At 38.9% G+C, this 17,277-nt stretch overlaps 3 pseudogenes; all 3 read right to left on the bottom strand.

Annotated features, from left to right (window-relative positions):
• On the bottom strand, positions 1-119 carry LOC134896595 (5S ribosomal RNA; annotated as a pseudogene).
• A 6,652-nt stretch (positions 120-6,771) lies between these two features.
• LOC134896594 (5S ribosomal RNA) lies at positions 6,772-6,890 on the bottom strand (annotated as a pseudogene).
• Positions 6,891-13,553: 6,663 nt separating this feature from the next.
• On the bottom strand, positions 13,554-13,672 carry LOC134896593 (5S ribosomal RNA; annotated as a pseudogene).
• Positions 13,673-17,277: the final 3,605 nt, after the last annotated feature.

Genomic DNA, 17,277 nt, shown 5'->3' with positions numbered 1-17,277 from the left:
TTGTTACTGCACCTAATATTCCCTGGAAGTCTCCTATCCAGGTACTAATCAGGCTATTCACTGCTTAGCTTCCAAGATCAGGCGAGATTGGGCGTAGCCAGTGAGATGTGGCAGTAATATCCCATAGATTGTGAATGAGAGAGTGTATGGTTATTGGCATATACCAGATAGAGTACTTCTGCTGTCCATTATTGCGCACAGTTTCTCTGTTACTTTTAGCATTGCAGGGGAGTTATATAACTGGCGTCAGGATGAGAGAGTACTGAAAAAGTAAGATATAGGAAAATTATAGGTTCAGAGCCCGTCTTCTGCTGTCCACTGTCATATAATTTAATATAGCGGACAGTGGATGAGAGAGGCGGGTTATCTGAGCCTATTGAATAATGGTATGAAATTACACAGATATCTTAAGGTTTCTTATGATAGTGCATGATCCAATTACATATTCTTAATCCTAATAGTAGTGGGCAAGAAATTTTCGCTATTTGGCGATGCCCCTAGAATATTGCAAAAGAAGGCCGAAGCCAGCTATTTGAGATATCTCAAAACACACGTATTAGTATGAAATTCTATCTCACTAATTACGGTATGTGAGAGAAAAGAGACATCAAAGGAGCGTTCAATTTCTTTACATTGTGGATAATAGGTAGCAGATTAAACAAAAAAATTAAACAATTTAAAGATAAAATATTTTTTGTCAAATATACGATACCAGGAGGTGAGTGGGCTGAACCGTGCACTGTTCAGCACCACTAGTCACAGACGGCCGTTTCACCTGTAGGTGGCTTGTTCACTGTGTGAGGTGATGGTGGAAGAGAGTCTATTTAAGGCAAAAAGGGGGGTGGTCTCAAAATTCAGACCAATCACAGGAAGGAGGAAGTCAATGAGACATCCTGCGCATCACTTCCGGTTTCAAAATCCGGAAGTTAAGGTTATTCTAATTATGCATAGAGTCGTATCTAGGGTTAGATAGGGCTTATAATATAGCTTAAGATGCAGTGAGTAAATAGGGAAGATAACATTTAAAGTTAATTATTGTGGACAAGATCGAAATATTAACTACGTAGCCGGGGGTTCATAGGTCACTGGAGTTGTCAGGGACGCGTCCCTGAATAGCGTAGCGTCATTTCCGGTTGAAAAGACCAGAAGTGGCGTGCGTGACCGTAATTCTAGGTTTATGTGGGGCTGAGTGAAAAAGAACACGTAGGGCTGAGGATAACTGCGGATGAGCATAAATGGGAGTAGAGAAGTACATATTGGTTCGGATGGTGTGGCCACGATCGGAGTAAAAAAACTCCGTGACCGGAGATGGCGTCAGTGTACCATCTTACAGGAAGTGCTTAGTTGCATCACTTCCTGTCTGCATGTTCCGATTCATAGTAATCAGACTACTGTGGGCGCGCACCGGGACATGGACGCATGACTTCCGGTCACGAGGGCCGGAAGTGGTGAAAAAAGGCCGTCACTTTTAATTTTATGTGCGGCTGATTTAGAAGTAATTTTAGACTGGAGATAGCTGGTAGGGCCTGCGGAGGAGTAGAGGAATACGAATTTATATATTTAGATGGCCCTGATAATGGGGCCGCATAAGAGGTAGAAGCTACGTGACCGGAAGTGGCGTCGGAGCACTAGCTACATCACTTCCTGTTATGAAAAGAGCAGGAGAGGCTGTGTGCAACTGATAACGGGAACCGCATATGAAATAGAAACTATGTGACCGGAAGTGGCGTCGGAGCACTAGCTAAATCTCTTCCTGTTCTGAAAAGAACAGGAAAGGCTGCGTGCAACCATAATTGTAGATAAGAGAAAAAAAGTAAACTATGTGTAGTGTTTGTGTTTTGCTGGTTGCTAGGTAACCATAAGGTCAATGAATAAAAATTGTTAAATTTAAAAGTATGCCTTTGTGATTTGTGTTTATGAATTACTGATTAAGGGTGAGGAGAGAGAGAGAAGAAAAGATTAAAAATAAATAAAAATGAATAAAATAAAAATTATATATATAAAAATAAAAAAGGGGGGGGATAAAAGAAAAGAGTAAAGAAGGAAAAAATAATAATAATAAAAATAATAATAAATAATAAATGAAATAATAATATAATGTTATGATAATATGATAATATAATAGGATAAAATAAATGAATAAATAAATAAATAAATTATAACAAAATAATGATTTTTTGCTCGTTTAAAATAATGATCAAGTTATAACGTATTGTGATATCGAATTAGGCAAGGTTACGACTATGTTTGTTGAAAGAAGAGAAAAGGAGAAAATTGAAATTGATACAGCTTCTATAGTAGAGCGGAAGAAGTTAATAGATTATATTTTATTTGATGTGATATCTGGGTGATTGTGTTGTGAGTGGATATTGGTATTGTGTTGGTGCATCATGAGTGTGTGGCGATTGGTTTGAATGTGAATGGAGGGGTGAGTCAATGAAAATGAGTGTGTAGGGAGTGCCTTATGGGTGTGAATGTGAATAGGTATAAATGTGAGAGAATGAGTGGAATTGTTGGATAGAAACAAATGAAGAAATAGGAAAGTGAATAATGTAAATGTGAGAGAATAAGTGGAGTTGTTGATTAGAGAAGTGAATTAGATGGGGACAGATGAAGAAAGAGGAGAGGGAAGAATTGGGTTAGGGAATCATATGGAACATCAGATAAAAACTCCATAATTTATGTATTCGTTCATGCCTTTAGGCGCAAGGCAGTTAAGTTTGAAGGTCCATTCGGATTCATGTTTGAGCAATTCTTGCATCAAATCTCCTCCGCGTATTCCTAAGTTGATTCTTTCCAGTCCAAAGGCTTTGAGTTCTTTGGGATTGCCCTGATGATAGTTAAAAAAGTGGCGCGCCACTGACGTTAGTTTTTTCATTTTTTTAATATCGGATGATGCATTTCTTACAGAGCCTATGTGTTCCAGGATACGTTGTTTTAGGGCTCTTGTGGTGATACCCACATATTTCATGTCACAACTACACGATATGCAGTATACAACTCCAACTGCATTGCAGTTGATGAATTGATTAATTAATTTCTCCTCTCCATACCGATCAATAATGGAAGATGTTTTGACCATATGTGGGCATGCTTTACAATTTCCACATGGGAAGGAGCCCTTGATGGTTGGTTGTTTTTTGGGATTTTTGGTGAAATGACTACTGGTAAGTTTATCTTTGAGATTTTTAGACCTTCTCCAACTCATGGAGGGTTTTTGTCCTATTGTTGCTGCTAGGTCCTTGTCTAGAAGTAAGATTGGCCAGTGCCTGTTAATAGATTCTTGTATCTCCCTCCATTCTCTACAAAAGGTGCCCACGAATCTGAGCTTGTTATCTTGTTCCAGTGATTTATGAGTTTTAGTCTGTGGAAAGATCAACTTGTCCCTCGGTGTCTGGCTGGTGTGCCATTTGGCTTTTTTAATAGACCTATGGCTGTAGCCACGTTCACGTAATCTTGTTGTTAGTTCCATGCTTTTCTCTAAAAAGGTCGAAGAATCTGAGCAATTTCTTTTCAGACGTAAGAATTCACCCTTAGGGATATTTTCCACTGTTGGGGGGAAATGTGCACTTGTTTGGTATAAAAGGCTGTTTGTAGATGTTTCTTTGCGATATAGTTCGGTTTCTATCTGGCCATTAGGTGCTTTTGAAATCACAAGGTCGAGGAAGCATACTGAGTCCTTGCTGATGTGGTGTGTGAGTTTGAGATTGTTGTCATTGGTGTTCAATTCCTCAATGAATGTTAGTAACAAACTTCTATCACCTTCCCAAATCAGGATGATATCATCGATGTAGCGCCACCATGCAACTACATGTCGTGTATATTTCTCATTATTGGGATGCATCACAATTTCCCTCTCCCACCAGCCTAAGTACAGGTTCGCGTACGTTGGTGCGCAGGCCGCGCCCATCGCTGTCCCGCGAGTTTGAAGATAAAACTTGTCGTTAAAGGTGAAGTAGTTCCTCGTTAGTATGAACTCCAATAATTCAATTAGTAGGTCATGAAACTCATTATTGCCGGCCATGTCAAGAAAGTATCTGACTGCTTTTATACCGATCTGATGTTTGATGCTGGTGTAAAGTGATTCTACATCTAATGTTACCAATAGGTGGTTGTCATCGAGTTGGACATCATGTAGCTTTTGGAGTATGTCCGTTGTATCCCGTAGATATGAAGGAAGATTCAACACGTGTTGCCGTAAGTGTAAATCCAAGAAAGTACTCGGTTTTTCCAGAATTCCACCCTGTCCTGATACAATAGGTCGTCCTGGTGGTATGGTAATGTTTTTATGAACCTTGGGTAGAAGATATAATGTGGGTGTTTTGGGTTTGGTGGTTGTTAGATACTCAGTTTCCTCCTTGGTCAACGTGCCTTGGGAGTATGCCCGATCTAAGATCCTATTAAGGGCGATCCTAAAGTTGTCAGTTGGATCGAATGTTATTTGTTTATAACATTGTATATCCCCCAGTTGTCTCATTGCCTCAATAATGTACATTGTTTTAGGCCAGAGGACAATGTTGCCCCCCTTATCAGAGGGCTTGATTACTATATCCGACCAGGACTGTATTTCACGCAGAGTTCTTCTTTCCATTTTGCTCAGATTGTCGCCATGAAATGGTTTGGATTTGGACTTGGTATAGATCTTATCTAGGTCACGAGCTACTAATTCTTGAAATACTCTGGTTTCCGGTGAAATATGTTCAGGAGGAAAGAAGGTTGATTTTTTCTTACATTTAGGTCTCGTAGGCGTATCTGTTGTATCCAATTCTCCAGTGTGGAGTTCCTCTAATGCTGCTAAGGCCTCTATTTCTTCTGTGGTAAGTGGTTCATCTATTGGATTATGTTCTGTGTCGTTTTCCAAATGGGATTCTTGACGTGTTACAAAGAATTTTTTAAGAAGTAGTTTCCGCCCAAAGAGGTGTAAATCCTTCTCCCAAAGGAAGCGATTCAATGGTTGTGTGGGCGAGAAGGATAATCCTTTGGATAAGAGAGTGATGTGGTCATCAGTGAGGGTTTTGTCTGAAAGATTAATAATTCTGAGATTCGTCTCCTGTGTTACTTCCTCCTGTTGTTTCTGACTGGGTATCTGGGTTCCCAATTGGCTTGTTCTCGTTGATTTCTTGCTCCCCCTCCTCGTCTTCCTCTTTGTCGAAATCTTGGTCTTCCTCCCCTCCTGTCTGATCCTAAAAAATGAGTCGATGTATGGTTTGTGAAATCGTCCCTATAATTGTATGTTTCTCCTTCCGAATTACCAGGGTCCGAATATTCTTCTCCCCCTGATGATTCTGCCTCGGATGAAGTGTATCTGTCTTGCGACTGTGTGTGGTCTCTGTATGTGGGTGTTTTGCTCCAGCGAAATATGTTGCCCGTCTTGAAATCCCTCATGTCTCTTGCAAATTTGCTTTTCTTTCTATCAATAATTTTTTGTTCGTAGGGTTCCAGTTCTTTCTTGATCTTTTCAAAAGTTTGTTGGAATTTAGTGTTGGTTTCCCATTCTTCAAGGCTTTTGCCTAAGTCTTCTATTTCTTTTTCACATGCATTAAGTACTAAGTGATTGTGTTTGATTAGGACAGCCATGAGGTCTTGGGAGCATTTCAGAAGTACAGCTTCCCATTCTGTTGTTAGACTATCCGTAGTTAGTTGAAAGGTCGGAAAGATCTTAGGTCTTAAGCCTCTAGGTGTAATTTTATTTTTAACATAACTTTCCAAAGTTTTAACATCCCATGAGGAGCGCATTCTTTTCTGCAGACAAGATCTTAATTTGTTAAGTTCTGAGTCCCACCCTAGGTTGCCTGAGGATAAATCTGTTCCACTATTGAAAATATCTTCCACACTTTGTAATGAGACGTGTCTACTGCTTAGTTCGTTGCGAAGGCTAAAAGAAGCCATGCTTGAACTATTAGTGGATAGCTGACTTAATGTCAAAAAGATTAAACTGAGAGGAGTAATGATTTTTTGGAATGGAATGTTGTAATAAATTTATAAATAATATGCGTTCTTATAAGGGTATGTGTGATAAATGGGTGTACCGTAACAATAATATGCCAGAATTCGGCTTAGAGGGACATAAATGTCCTGTCCGTGCTGGAACCTGAAGCTGAAGATTCAATCAGCATACATGATCAGGAAAAGGTCAGTTTGGTGCCGCACAGGACCCTAAAATTTTTTTCTTTGTAATGGGCTCTTATGAAATTTGTCCCTTATGAACCAACAGTGCATATACATACGAAATGCCTGTATAGGTCTTTAAGGAATTACTGTTGTTGGTGGTGCACCCAGAGTCAATAGTACATATCAAAGTTACAAAGAAAAAAGAGAGACTCTGTGTTGGGGCACGCTTGAAAAACTAAAACTTAACTTTTAATTATAGTATGATAAAATTATGGTACACAATTGAACACACATATAATATATAGTATTTAGGGAGAAAAAATAATGATTCTCACTTGCAAATTAATAATTAAGGAGTAGCAGTTCTCCAAGTAATATTGCTATTTAAGGTGACAGTGACACCTAAGATGAAAATATTGAGAATTTAATTTCAGCATACCAGAAAATTCTTCCAATGCCTATTTATAATGGTATGTCCTGGTAATGATTAATCTGCTATTTCAAAATTTTTTTATTCAATAATTGCAATATGCGAAAGGGCTCTAGACGAGTATATGATCAAGAAGAGAATTTCATGAGAAGAAGGAAAATTAGATATGAAAAAGGTAATGGTCAAAGGTTGCTCCAATACTTCTGCTTTTCACATGAATACAGAGGTGTTTGTTACTGCACCTAATATTCCCTGGAAGTCTCCTATCCAGGTACTAATCAGGCTATTCACTGCTTAGCTTCCAAGATCAGGCGAGATTGGGCGTAGCCAGTGAGATGTGGCAGTAATATCCCATAGATTGTGAATGAGAGAGTGTATGGTTATTGGCATATACCAGATAGAGTACTTCTGCTGTCCATTATTGCGCACAGTTTCTCTGTTACTTTTAGCATTGCAGGGGAGTTATATAACTGGCGTCAGGATGAGAGAGTACTGAAAAAGTAAGATATAGGAAAATTATAGGTTCAGAGCCCGTCTTCTGCTGTCCACTGTCATATAATTTAATATAGCGGACAGTGGATGAGAGAGGCGGGTTATCTGAGCCTATTGAATAATGGTGTGAAATTACACAGATATCTTAAGGTTTCTTATGATAGTGCATGATCCAATTACATATTCTTAATCCTAATAGTAGTGGGCAAGAAATTTTCGCTATTTGGCGATGCCCCTAGAATATTGCAAAAGAAGGCCGAAGCCAGCTATTTGAGATATCTCAAAACACACGTATTAGTATGAAATTCTATCTCACTAATTACGGTATGTGAGAGAAAAGAGACATCAAAGGAGCGTTCAATTTCTTTACATTGTGGATAATAGGTAGCAGATTAAACAAAAAAATTAAACAATTTAAAGATAAAATATTTTTTGTCAAATATACGATACCAGGAGGTGAGTGGGCTGAACCGTGCACTGTTCAGCACCACTAGTCACAGACGGCCGTTTCACCGGTAGGTGGCTTGTTCACTGTGTGAGGTGATGGTGGAAGAGAGTCTATTTAAGGCAAAAAGGGGGGTGGTCTCAAAATTCAGACCAATCACAGGAAGGAGGAAGTCAATGAGACATCCTGCGCATCACTTCCGGTTTCAAAATCCGGAAGTTAAGGTTATTCTAATTATGCATAGAGTCGTATCTAGGGTTAGATAGGGCTTATAATATAGCTTAAGATGCAGTGAGTAAATAGGGAAGATAACATTTAAAGTTAATTATTGTGGACAAGATCGAAATATTAACTACGTAGCCGGGGGTTCATAGGTCACTGGAGTTGTCAGGGACGCGTCCCTGAATAGCGTAGCGTCATTTCCGGTTGAAAAGACCGGAAGTGGCGTGCGTGACCGTAATTCTAGGTTTATGTGGGGCTGAGTGAAAAAGAACACGTAGGGCTGAGGATAACTGCGGATGAGCATAAATGGGAGTAGAGAAGTACATATTGGTTCGGATGGTGTGGCCACGATCGGAGTAAAAAAACTCCGTGACCGGAGATGGCGTCAGTGTACCATCTTACAGGAAGTGCTTAGTTGCATCACTTCCTGTCTGCATGTTCCGATTCATAGTAATCAGACTACTGTGGGCGCGCACCGGGACATGGACGCATGACTTCCGGTCACGAGGGCCGGAAGTGGTGAAAAAAGGCCGTCACTTTTAATTTTATGTGCGGCTGATTTAGAAGTAATTTTAGACTGGAGATAGCTGGTAGGGCCTGCGGAGGAGTAGAGGAATACGAATTTATATATTTAGATGGCCCTGATAATGGGGCCGCATAAGAGGTAGAAGCTACGTGACCGGAAGTGGCGTCGGAGCACTAGCTACATCACTTCCTGTTATGAAAAGAGCAGGAGAGGCTGTGTGCAACTGATAACGGGAACCGCATATGAAATAGAAACTATGTGACCGGAAGTGGCGTCGGAGCACTAGCTAAATCTCTTCCTGTTCTGAAAAGAACAGGAAAGGCTGCGTGCAACCATAATTGTAGATAAGAGAAAAAAAGTAAACTATGTGTAGTGTTTGTGTTTTGCTGGTTGCTAGGTAACCATAAGGTCAATGAATAAAAATTGTTAAATTTAAAAGTATGCCTTTGTGATTTGTGTTTATGAATTACTGATTAAGGGTGAGGAGAGAGAGAGAAGAAAAGATTAAAAATAAATAAAAATGAATAAAATAAAAATTATATATATAAAAATAAAAATAAAAAAGGGGGGGGGGATAAAAGAAAAGAGTAAAGAAGGAAAAAATAATAATAATAAAAATAATAATAAATAATAAATGAAATAATAATATAATGTTATGATAATATGATAATATAATAGGATAAAATAAATGAATAAATAAATAAATAAATTATAACAAAATAATAATGATTTTTTGCTCGTTTAAAATAATGATCAAGTTATAACGTATTGTGATATCGAATTAGGCAAGGTTACGACTATGTTTGTTGAAAGAAGAGAAAAGGAGAAAATTGAAATTGATACAGCTTCTATAGTAGAGCGGAAGAAGTTAATAGATTATATTTTATTTGATGTGATATCTGGGTGATTGTGTTGTGAGTGGATATTGGTATTGTGTTGGTGCATCATGAGTGTGTGGCGATTGGTTTGAATGTGAATGGAGGGGTGAGTCAATGAAAATGAGTGTGTAGGGAGTGCCTTATGGGTGTGAATGTGAATAGGTATAAATGTGAGAGAATGAGTGGAATTGTTGGATAGAAACAAATGAAGAAATAGGAAAGTGAATAATGTAAATGTGAGAGAATAAGTGGAGTTGTTGATTAGAGAAGTGAATTAGATGGGGACAGATGAAGAAAGAGGAGAGGGAAGAATTGGGTTAGGGAATCATATGGAACATCAGATAAAAACTCCATAATTTATGTATTCGTTCATGCCTTTAGGCGCAAGGCAGTTAAGTTTGAAGGTCCATTCGGATTCATGTTTGAGCAATTCTTGCATCAAATCTCCTCCGCGTATTCCTAAGTTGATTCTTTCCAGTCCAAAGGCTTTGAGTTCTTTGGGATTGCCCTGATGATAGTTAAAAAAGTGGCGCGCCACTGACGTTAGTTTTTTCATTTTTTTAATATCGGATGATGCATTTCTTACAGAGCCTATGTGTTCCAGGATACGTTGTTTTAGGGCTCTTGTGGTGATACCCACATATTTCATGTCACAACTACACGATATGCAGTATACAACTCCAACTGCATTGCAGTTGATGAATTGATTAATTAATTTCTCCTCTCCATACCGATCAATAATGGAAGATGTTTTGACCATATGTGGGCATGCTTTACAATTTCCACATGGGAAGGAGCCCTTGATGGTTGGTTGTTTTTTGGGATTTTTGGTGAAATGACTACTGGTAAGTTTATCTTTGAGATTTTTAGACCTTCTCCAACTCATGGAGGGTTTTTGTCCTATTGTTGCTGCTAGGTCCTTGTCTAGAAGTAAGATTGGCCAGTGCCTGTTAATAGATTCTTGTATCTCCCTCCATTCTCTACAAAAGGTGCCCACGAATCTGAGCTTGTTATCTTGTTCCAGTGATTTATGAGTTTTAGTCTGTGGAAAGATCAACTTGTCCCTCGGTGTCTGGCTGGTGTGCCATTTGGCTTTTTTAATAGACCTATGGCTGTAGCCACGTTCACGTAATCTTGTTGTTAGTTCCATGCTTTTCTCTAAAAAGGTCGAAGAATCTGAGCAATTTCTTTTCAGACGTAAGAATTCACCCTTAGGGATATTTTCCACTGTTGGGGGGAAATGTGCACTTGTTTGGTATAAAAGGCTGTTTGTAGATGTTTCTTTGCGATATAGTTCGGTTTCTATCTGGCCATTAGGTGCTTTTGAAATCACAAGGTCGAGGAAGCATACTGAGTCCTTGCTGATGTGGTGTGTGAGTTTGAGATTGTTGTCATTGGTGTTCAATTCCTCAATGAATGTTAGTAACAAACTTCTATCACCTTCCCAAATCAGGATGATATCATCGATGTAGCGCCACCATGCAACTACATGTCGTGTATATTTCTCATTATTGGGATGCATCACAATTTCCCTCTCCCACCAGCCTAAGTACAGGTTCGCGTACGTTGGTGCGCAGGCCGCGCCCATCGCTGTCCCGCGAGTTTGAAGATAAAACTTGTCGTTAAAGGTGAAGTAGTTCCTCGTTAGTATGAACTCCAATAATTCAATTAGTAGGTCATGAAACTCATTATTGCCGGCCATGTCAAGAAAGTATCTGACTGCTTTTATACCGATCTGATGTTTGATGCTGGTGTAGAGTGATTCTACATCTAATGTTACCAATAGGTGGTTGTCATCGAGTTGGACATCATGTAGCTTTTGGAGTATGTCCGTTGTATCCCGTAGATATGAAGGAAGATTCAACACGTGTTGCCGTAAGTGTAAATCCAAGAAAGTACTCGGTTTTTCCAGAATTCCACCCTGTCCTGATACAATAGGTCGTCCTGGTGGTATGGTAATGTTTTTATGAACCTTGGGTAGAAGATATAATGTGGGTGTTTTGGGTTTGGTGGTTGTTAGATACTCAGTTTCCTCCTTGGTCAACGTGCCTTGGGAGTATGCCCGATCTAAGATCCTATTAAGGGCGATCCTAAAGTTGTCAGTTGGATCGAATGTTATTTGTTTATAACATTGTATATCCCCCAGTTGTCTCATTGCCTCAATAATGTACATTGTTTTAGGCCAGAGGACAATGTTGCCCCCCTTATCAGAGGGCTTGATTACTATATCCGACCAGGACTGTATTTCACGCAGAGTTCTTCTTTCCATTTTGCTCAGATTGTCGCCATGAAATGGTTTGGATTTGGACTTGGTATAGATCTTATCTAGGTCACGAGCTACTAATTCTTGAAATACTCTGGTTTCCGGTGAAATATGTTCAGGAGGAAAGAAGGTTGATTTTTTCTTACATTTAGGTCTCGTAGGCGTATCTGTTGTATCCAATTCTCCAGTGTGGAGTTCCTCTAATGCTGCTAAGGCCTCTATTTCTTCTGTGGTAAGTGGTTCATCTATTGGATTATGTTCTGTGTCGTTTTCCAAATGGGATTCTTGACGTGTTACAAAGAATTTTTTAAGAAGTAGTTTCCGCCCAAAGAGGTGTAAATCCTTCTCCCAAAGGAAGCGATTCAATGGTTGTGTGGGCGAGAAGGATAATCCTTTGGATAAGAGAGTGATGTGGTCATCAGTGAGGGTTTTGTCTGAAAGATTAATAATTCTGAGATTCGTCTCCTGTGTTACTTCCTCCTGTTGTTTCTGACTGGGTATCTGGGTTCCCAATTGGCTTGTTCTCGTTGATTTCTTGCTCCCCCTCCTCGTCTTCCTCTTTGTCGAAATCTTGGTCTTCCTCCCCTCCTGTCTGATCCTAAAAAATGAGTCGATGTATGGTTTGTGAAATCGTCCCTATAATTGTATGTTTCTCCTTCCGAATTACCAGGGTCCGAATATTCTTCTCCCCCTGATGATTCTGCCTCGGATGAAGTGTATCTGTCTTGCGACTGTGTGTGGTCTCTGTATGTGGGTGTTTTGCTCCAGCGAAATATGTTGCCCGTCTTGAAATCCCTCATGTCTCTTGCAAATTTGCTTTTCTTTCTATCAATAATTTTTTGTTCGTAGGGTTCCAGTTCTTTCTTGATCTTTTCAAAAGTTTGTTGGAATTTAGTGTTGGTTTCCCATTCTTCAAGGCTTTTGCCTAAGTCTTCTATTTCTTTTTCACATGCATTAAGTACTAAGTGATTGTGTTTGATTAGGACAGCCATGAGGTCTTGGGAGCATTTCAGAAGTACAGCTTCCCATTCTGTTGTTAGACTATCCGTAGTTAGTTGAAAGGTCGGAAAGATCTTAGGTCTTAAGCCTCTAGGTGTAATTTTATTTTTAACATAACTTTCCAAAGTTTTAACATCCCATGAGGAGCGCATTCTTTTCTGCAGACAAGATCTTAATTTGTTAAGTTCTGAGTCCCACCCTAGGTTGCCTGAGGATAAATCTGTTCCACTATTGAAAATATCTTCCACACTTTGTAATGAGACGTGTCTACTGCTTAGTTCGTTGCGAAGGCTAAAAGAAGCCATGCTTGAACTATTAGTGGATAGCTGACTTAATGTCAAAAAGATTAAACTGAGAGGAGTAATGATTTTTTGGAATGGAATGTTGTAATAAATTTATAAATAATATGCGTTCTTATAAGGGTATGTGTGATAAATGGGTGTACCGTAACAATAATATGCCAGAATTCGGCTTAGAGGGACATAAATGTCCTGTCCGTGCTGGAACCTGAAGCTGAAGATTCAATCAGCATACATGATCAGGAAAAGGTCAGTTTGGTGCCGCACAGGACCCTAAAATTTTTTTCTTTGTAATGGGCTCTTATGAAATTTGTCCCTTATGAACCAACAGTGCATATACATACGAAATGCCTGTATAGGTCTTTAAGGAATTACTGTTGTTGGTGGTGCACCCAGAGTCAATAGTACATATCAAAGTTACAAAGAAAAAAGAGAGACTCTGTGTTGGGGCACGCTTGAAAAACTAAAACTTAACTTTTAATTATAGTATGATAAAATTATGGTACACAATTGAACACACATATAATATATAGTATTTAGGGAGAAAAAATAATGATTCTCACTTGCAAATTAATAATTAAGGAGTAGCAGTTCTCCAAGTAATATTGCTATTTAAGGTGACAGTGACACCTAAGATGAAAATATTGAGAATTTAATTTCAGCATACCAGAAAATTCTTCCAATGCCTATTTATAATGGTATGTCCTGGTAATGATTAATCTGCTATTTCAAAAATTTTTTATTCAATAATTGCAATATGCGAAAGGGCTCTAGACGAGTATATGATCAAGAAGAGAATTTCATGAGAAGAAGGAAAATTAGATATGAAAAAGGTAATGGTCAAAGGTTGCTCCAATACTTCTGCTTTTCACATGAATACAGAGGTGTTTGTTACTGCACCTAATATTCCCTGGAAGTCTCCTATCCAGGTACTAATCAGGCTATTCACTGCTTAGCTTCCAAGATCAGGCGAGATTGGGCGTAGCCAGTGAGATGTGGCAGTAATATCCCATAGATTGTGAATGAGAGAGTGTATGGTTATTGGCATATACCAGATAGAGTACTTCTGCTGTCCATTATTGCGCACAGTTTCTCTGTTACTTTTAGCATTGCAGGGGAGTTATATAACTGGCGTCAGGATGAGAGAGTACTGAAAAAGTAAGATATAGGAAAATTATAGGTTCAGAGCCCGTCTTCTGCTGTCCACTGTCATATAATTTAATATAGCGGACAGTGGATGAGAGAGGCGGGTTATCTGAGCCTATTGAATAATGGTGTGAAATTACACAGATATCTTAAGGTTTCTTATGATAGTGCATGATCCAATTACATATTCTTAATCCTAATAGTAGTGGGCAAGAAATTTTCGCTATTTGGCGATGCCCCTAGAATATTGCAAAAGAAGGCCGAAGCCAGCTATTTGAGATATCTCAAAACACACGTATTAGTATGAAATTCTATCTCACTAATTACGGTATGTGAGAGAAAAGAGACATCAAAGGAGCGTTCAATTTCTTTACATTGTGGATAATAGGTAGCAGATTAAACAAAAAAATTAAACAATTTAAAGATAAAATATTTTTTGTCAAATATACGATACCAGGAGGTGAGTGGGCTGAACCGTGCACTGTTCAGCACCACTAGTCACAGACGGCCGTTTCACCGGTAGGTGGCTTGTTCACTGTGTGAGGTGATGGTGGAAGAGAGTCTATTTAAGGCAAAAAGGGGGGTGGTCTCAAAATTCAGACCAATCACAGGAAGGAGGAAGTCAATGAGACATCCTGCGCATCACTTCCGGTTTCAAAATCCGGAAGTTAAGGTTATTCTAATTATGCATAGAGTCGTATCTAGGGTTAGATAGGGCTTATAATATAGCTTAAGATGCAGTGAGTAAATAGGGAAGATAACATTTAAAGTTAATTATTGTGGACAAGATCGAAATATTAACTACGTAGCCGGGGGTTCATAGGTCACTGGAGTTGTCAGGGACGCGTCCCTGAATAGCGTAGCGTCATTTCCGGTTGAAAAGACCGGAAGTGGCGTGCGTGACCGTAATTCTAGGTTTATGTGGGGCTGAGTGAAAAAGAACACGTAGGGCTGAGGATAACTGCGGATGAGCATAAATGGGAGTAGAGAAGTACATATTGGTTCGGATGGTGTGGCCACGATCGGAGTAAAAAAACTCCGTGACCGGAGATGGCGTCAGTGTACCATCTTACAGGAAGTGCTTAGTTGCATCACTTCCTGTCTGCATGTTCCGATTCATAGTAATCAGACTACTGTGGGCGCGCACCGGGACATGGACGCATGACTTCCGGTCACGAGGGCCGGAAGTGGTGAAAAAAGGCCGTCACTTTTAATTTTATGTGCGGCTGATTTAGAAGTAATTTTAGACTGGAGATAGCTGGTAGGGCCTGCGGAGGAGTAGAGGAATACGAATTTATATATTTAGATGGCCCTGATAATGGGGCCGCATAAGAGGTAGAAGCTACGTGACCGGAAGTGGCGTCGGAGCACTAGCTACATCACTTCCTGTTATGAAAAGAGCAGGAGAGGCTGTGTGCAACTGATAACGGGAACCGCATATGAAATAGAAACTATGTGACCGGAAGTGGCGTCGGAGCACTAGCTAAATCTCTTCCTGTTCTGAAAAGAACAGGAAAGGCTGCGTGCAACCATAATTGTAGATAAGAGAAAAAAAGTAAACTATGTGTAGTGTTTGTGTTTTGCTGGTTGCTAGGTAACCATAAGGTCAATGAATAAAAATTGTTAAATTTAAAAGTATGCCTTTGTGATTTGTGTTTATGAATTACTGATTAAGGGTGAGGAGAGAGAGAGAAGAAAAGATTAAAAATAAATAAAAATGAATAAAATAAAAATTATATATATAAAAATAAAAATAAAAAAGGGGGGGGGGGATAAAAGAAAAGAGTAAAGAAGGAAAAAATAATAATAATAAAAATAATAATAAATAATAAATGAAATAATAATATAATGTTATGATAATATGATAATATAATAGGATAAAATAAATGAATAAATAAATAAATAAATTATAACAAAATAATAATGATTTTTTGCTCGTTTAAAATAATGATCAAGTTATAACGTATTGTGATATCGAATTAGGCAAGGTTACGACTATGTTTGTTGAAAGAAGAGAAAAGGAGAAAATTGAAATTGATACAGCTTCTATAGTAGAGCGGAAGAAGTTAATAGATTATATTTTATTTGATGTGATATCTGGGTGATTGTGTTGTGAGTGGATATTGGTATTGTGTTGGTGCATCATGAGTGTGTGGCGATTGGTTTGAATGTGAATGGAGGGGTGAGTCAATGAAAATGAGTGTGTAGGGAGTGCCTTATGGGTGTGAATGTGAATAGGTATAAATGTGAGAGAATGAGTGGAATTGTTGGATAGAAACAAATGAAGAAATAGGAAAGTGAATAATGTAAATGTGAGAGAATAAGTGGAGTTGTTGATTAGAGAAGTGAATTAGATGGGGACAGATGAAGAAAGAGGAGAGGGAAGAATTGGGTTAGGGAATCATATGGAACATCAGATAAAAACTCCATAATTTATGTATTCGTTCATGCCTTTAGGCGCAAGGCAGTTAAGTTTGAAGGTCCATTCGGATTCATGTTTGAGCAATTCTTGCATCAAATCTCCTCCGCGTATTTCTAAGTTGATTCTTTCCAGTCCAAAGGCTTTGAGTTCTTTGGGATTGCCCTGATGATAGTTAAAAAAGTGGCGCGCCACTGACGTTAGTTTTCTCATTTTTTTAATATCGGATGATGCATTTCTTACAGAGCCTATGTGTTCCAGGATACGTTGTTTTAGGGCTCTTGTGGTGATACCCACATATTTCATGTCACAACTACACGATATGCAGTATACAACTCCAACTGCATTGCAGTTGATGAATTGATTAATTAATTTCTCCTCTCCATACCGATCAATAATGGAAGATGTTTTGACCATATGTGGGCATGCTTTACAATTTCCACATGGGAAGGAGCCCTTGATGGTTGGTTGTTTTTTGGGATTTTTGGTGAAATGACTACTGGTAAGTTTATCTTTGAGATTTTTAGACCTTCTCCAACTCATGGAGGGTTTTTGTCCTATTGTTGCTGCTAGGTCCTTGTCTAGAAGTAAGATTGGCCAGTGCCTGTTAATAGATTCTTGTATCTCCCTCCATTCTCTACAAAAGGTGCCCACGAATCTGAGCTTGTTATCTTGTTCCAGTGATTTATGAGTTTTAGTCTGTGGAAAGATCAACTTGTCCCTCGGTGTCTGGCTGGTGTGCCATTTGGCTTTTTTAATAGACCTATGGCTGTAGCCACGTTCACGTAATCTTGTTGTTAGTTCCATGCTTTTCTCTAAAAAGGTCGAAGAATCTGAGCAATTTCTTTTCAGACGTAAGAATTCACCCTTAGGGATATTTTCCACTGTTGGGGGGAAATGTGCACTTGTTTGGTATAAAAGGCTGTTTGTAGATGTTTCTTTGCGATATAGTTCGGTTTCTATCTGGCCATTAGGTGCTTTTGAAATCACAAGGTCGAGGAAGCATACTGAGTCCTTGCTGATGTGGTGTGTGAGTTTGAGATTGTT

Source organism: Pseudophryne corroboree, chromosome 3, assembly GCF_028390025.1.
Source record: "Pseudophryne corroboree isolate aPseCor3 chromosome 3, aPseCor3.hap2, whole genome shotgun sequence".
NCBI classification, from domain to species: domain Eukaryota; kingdom Metazoa; phylum Chordata; class Amphibia; order Anura; family Myobatrachidae; genus Pseudophryne; species Pseudophryne corroboree.
The sequence above is the reverse complement of the archived record's forward strand: the minus strand, read 5'-3'. Positions and strand labels throughout refer to the sequence as shown.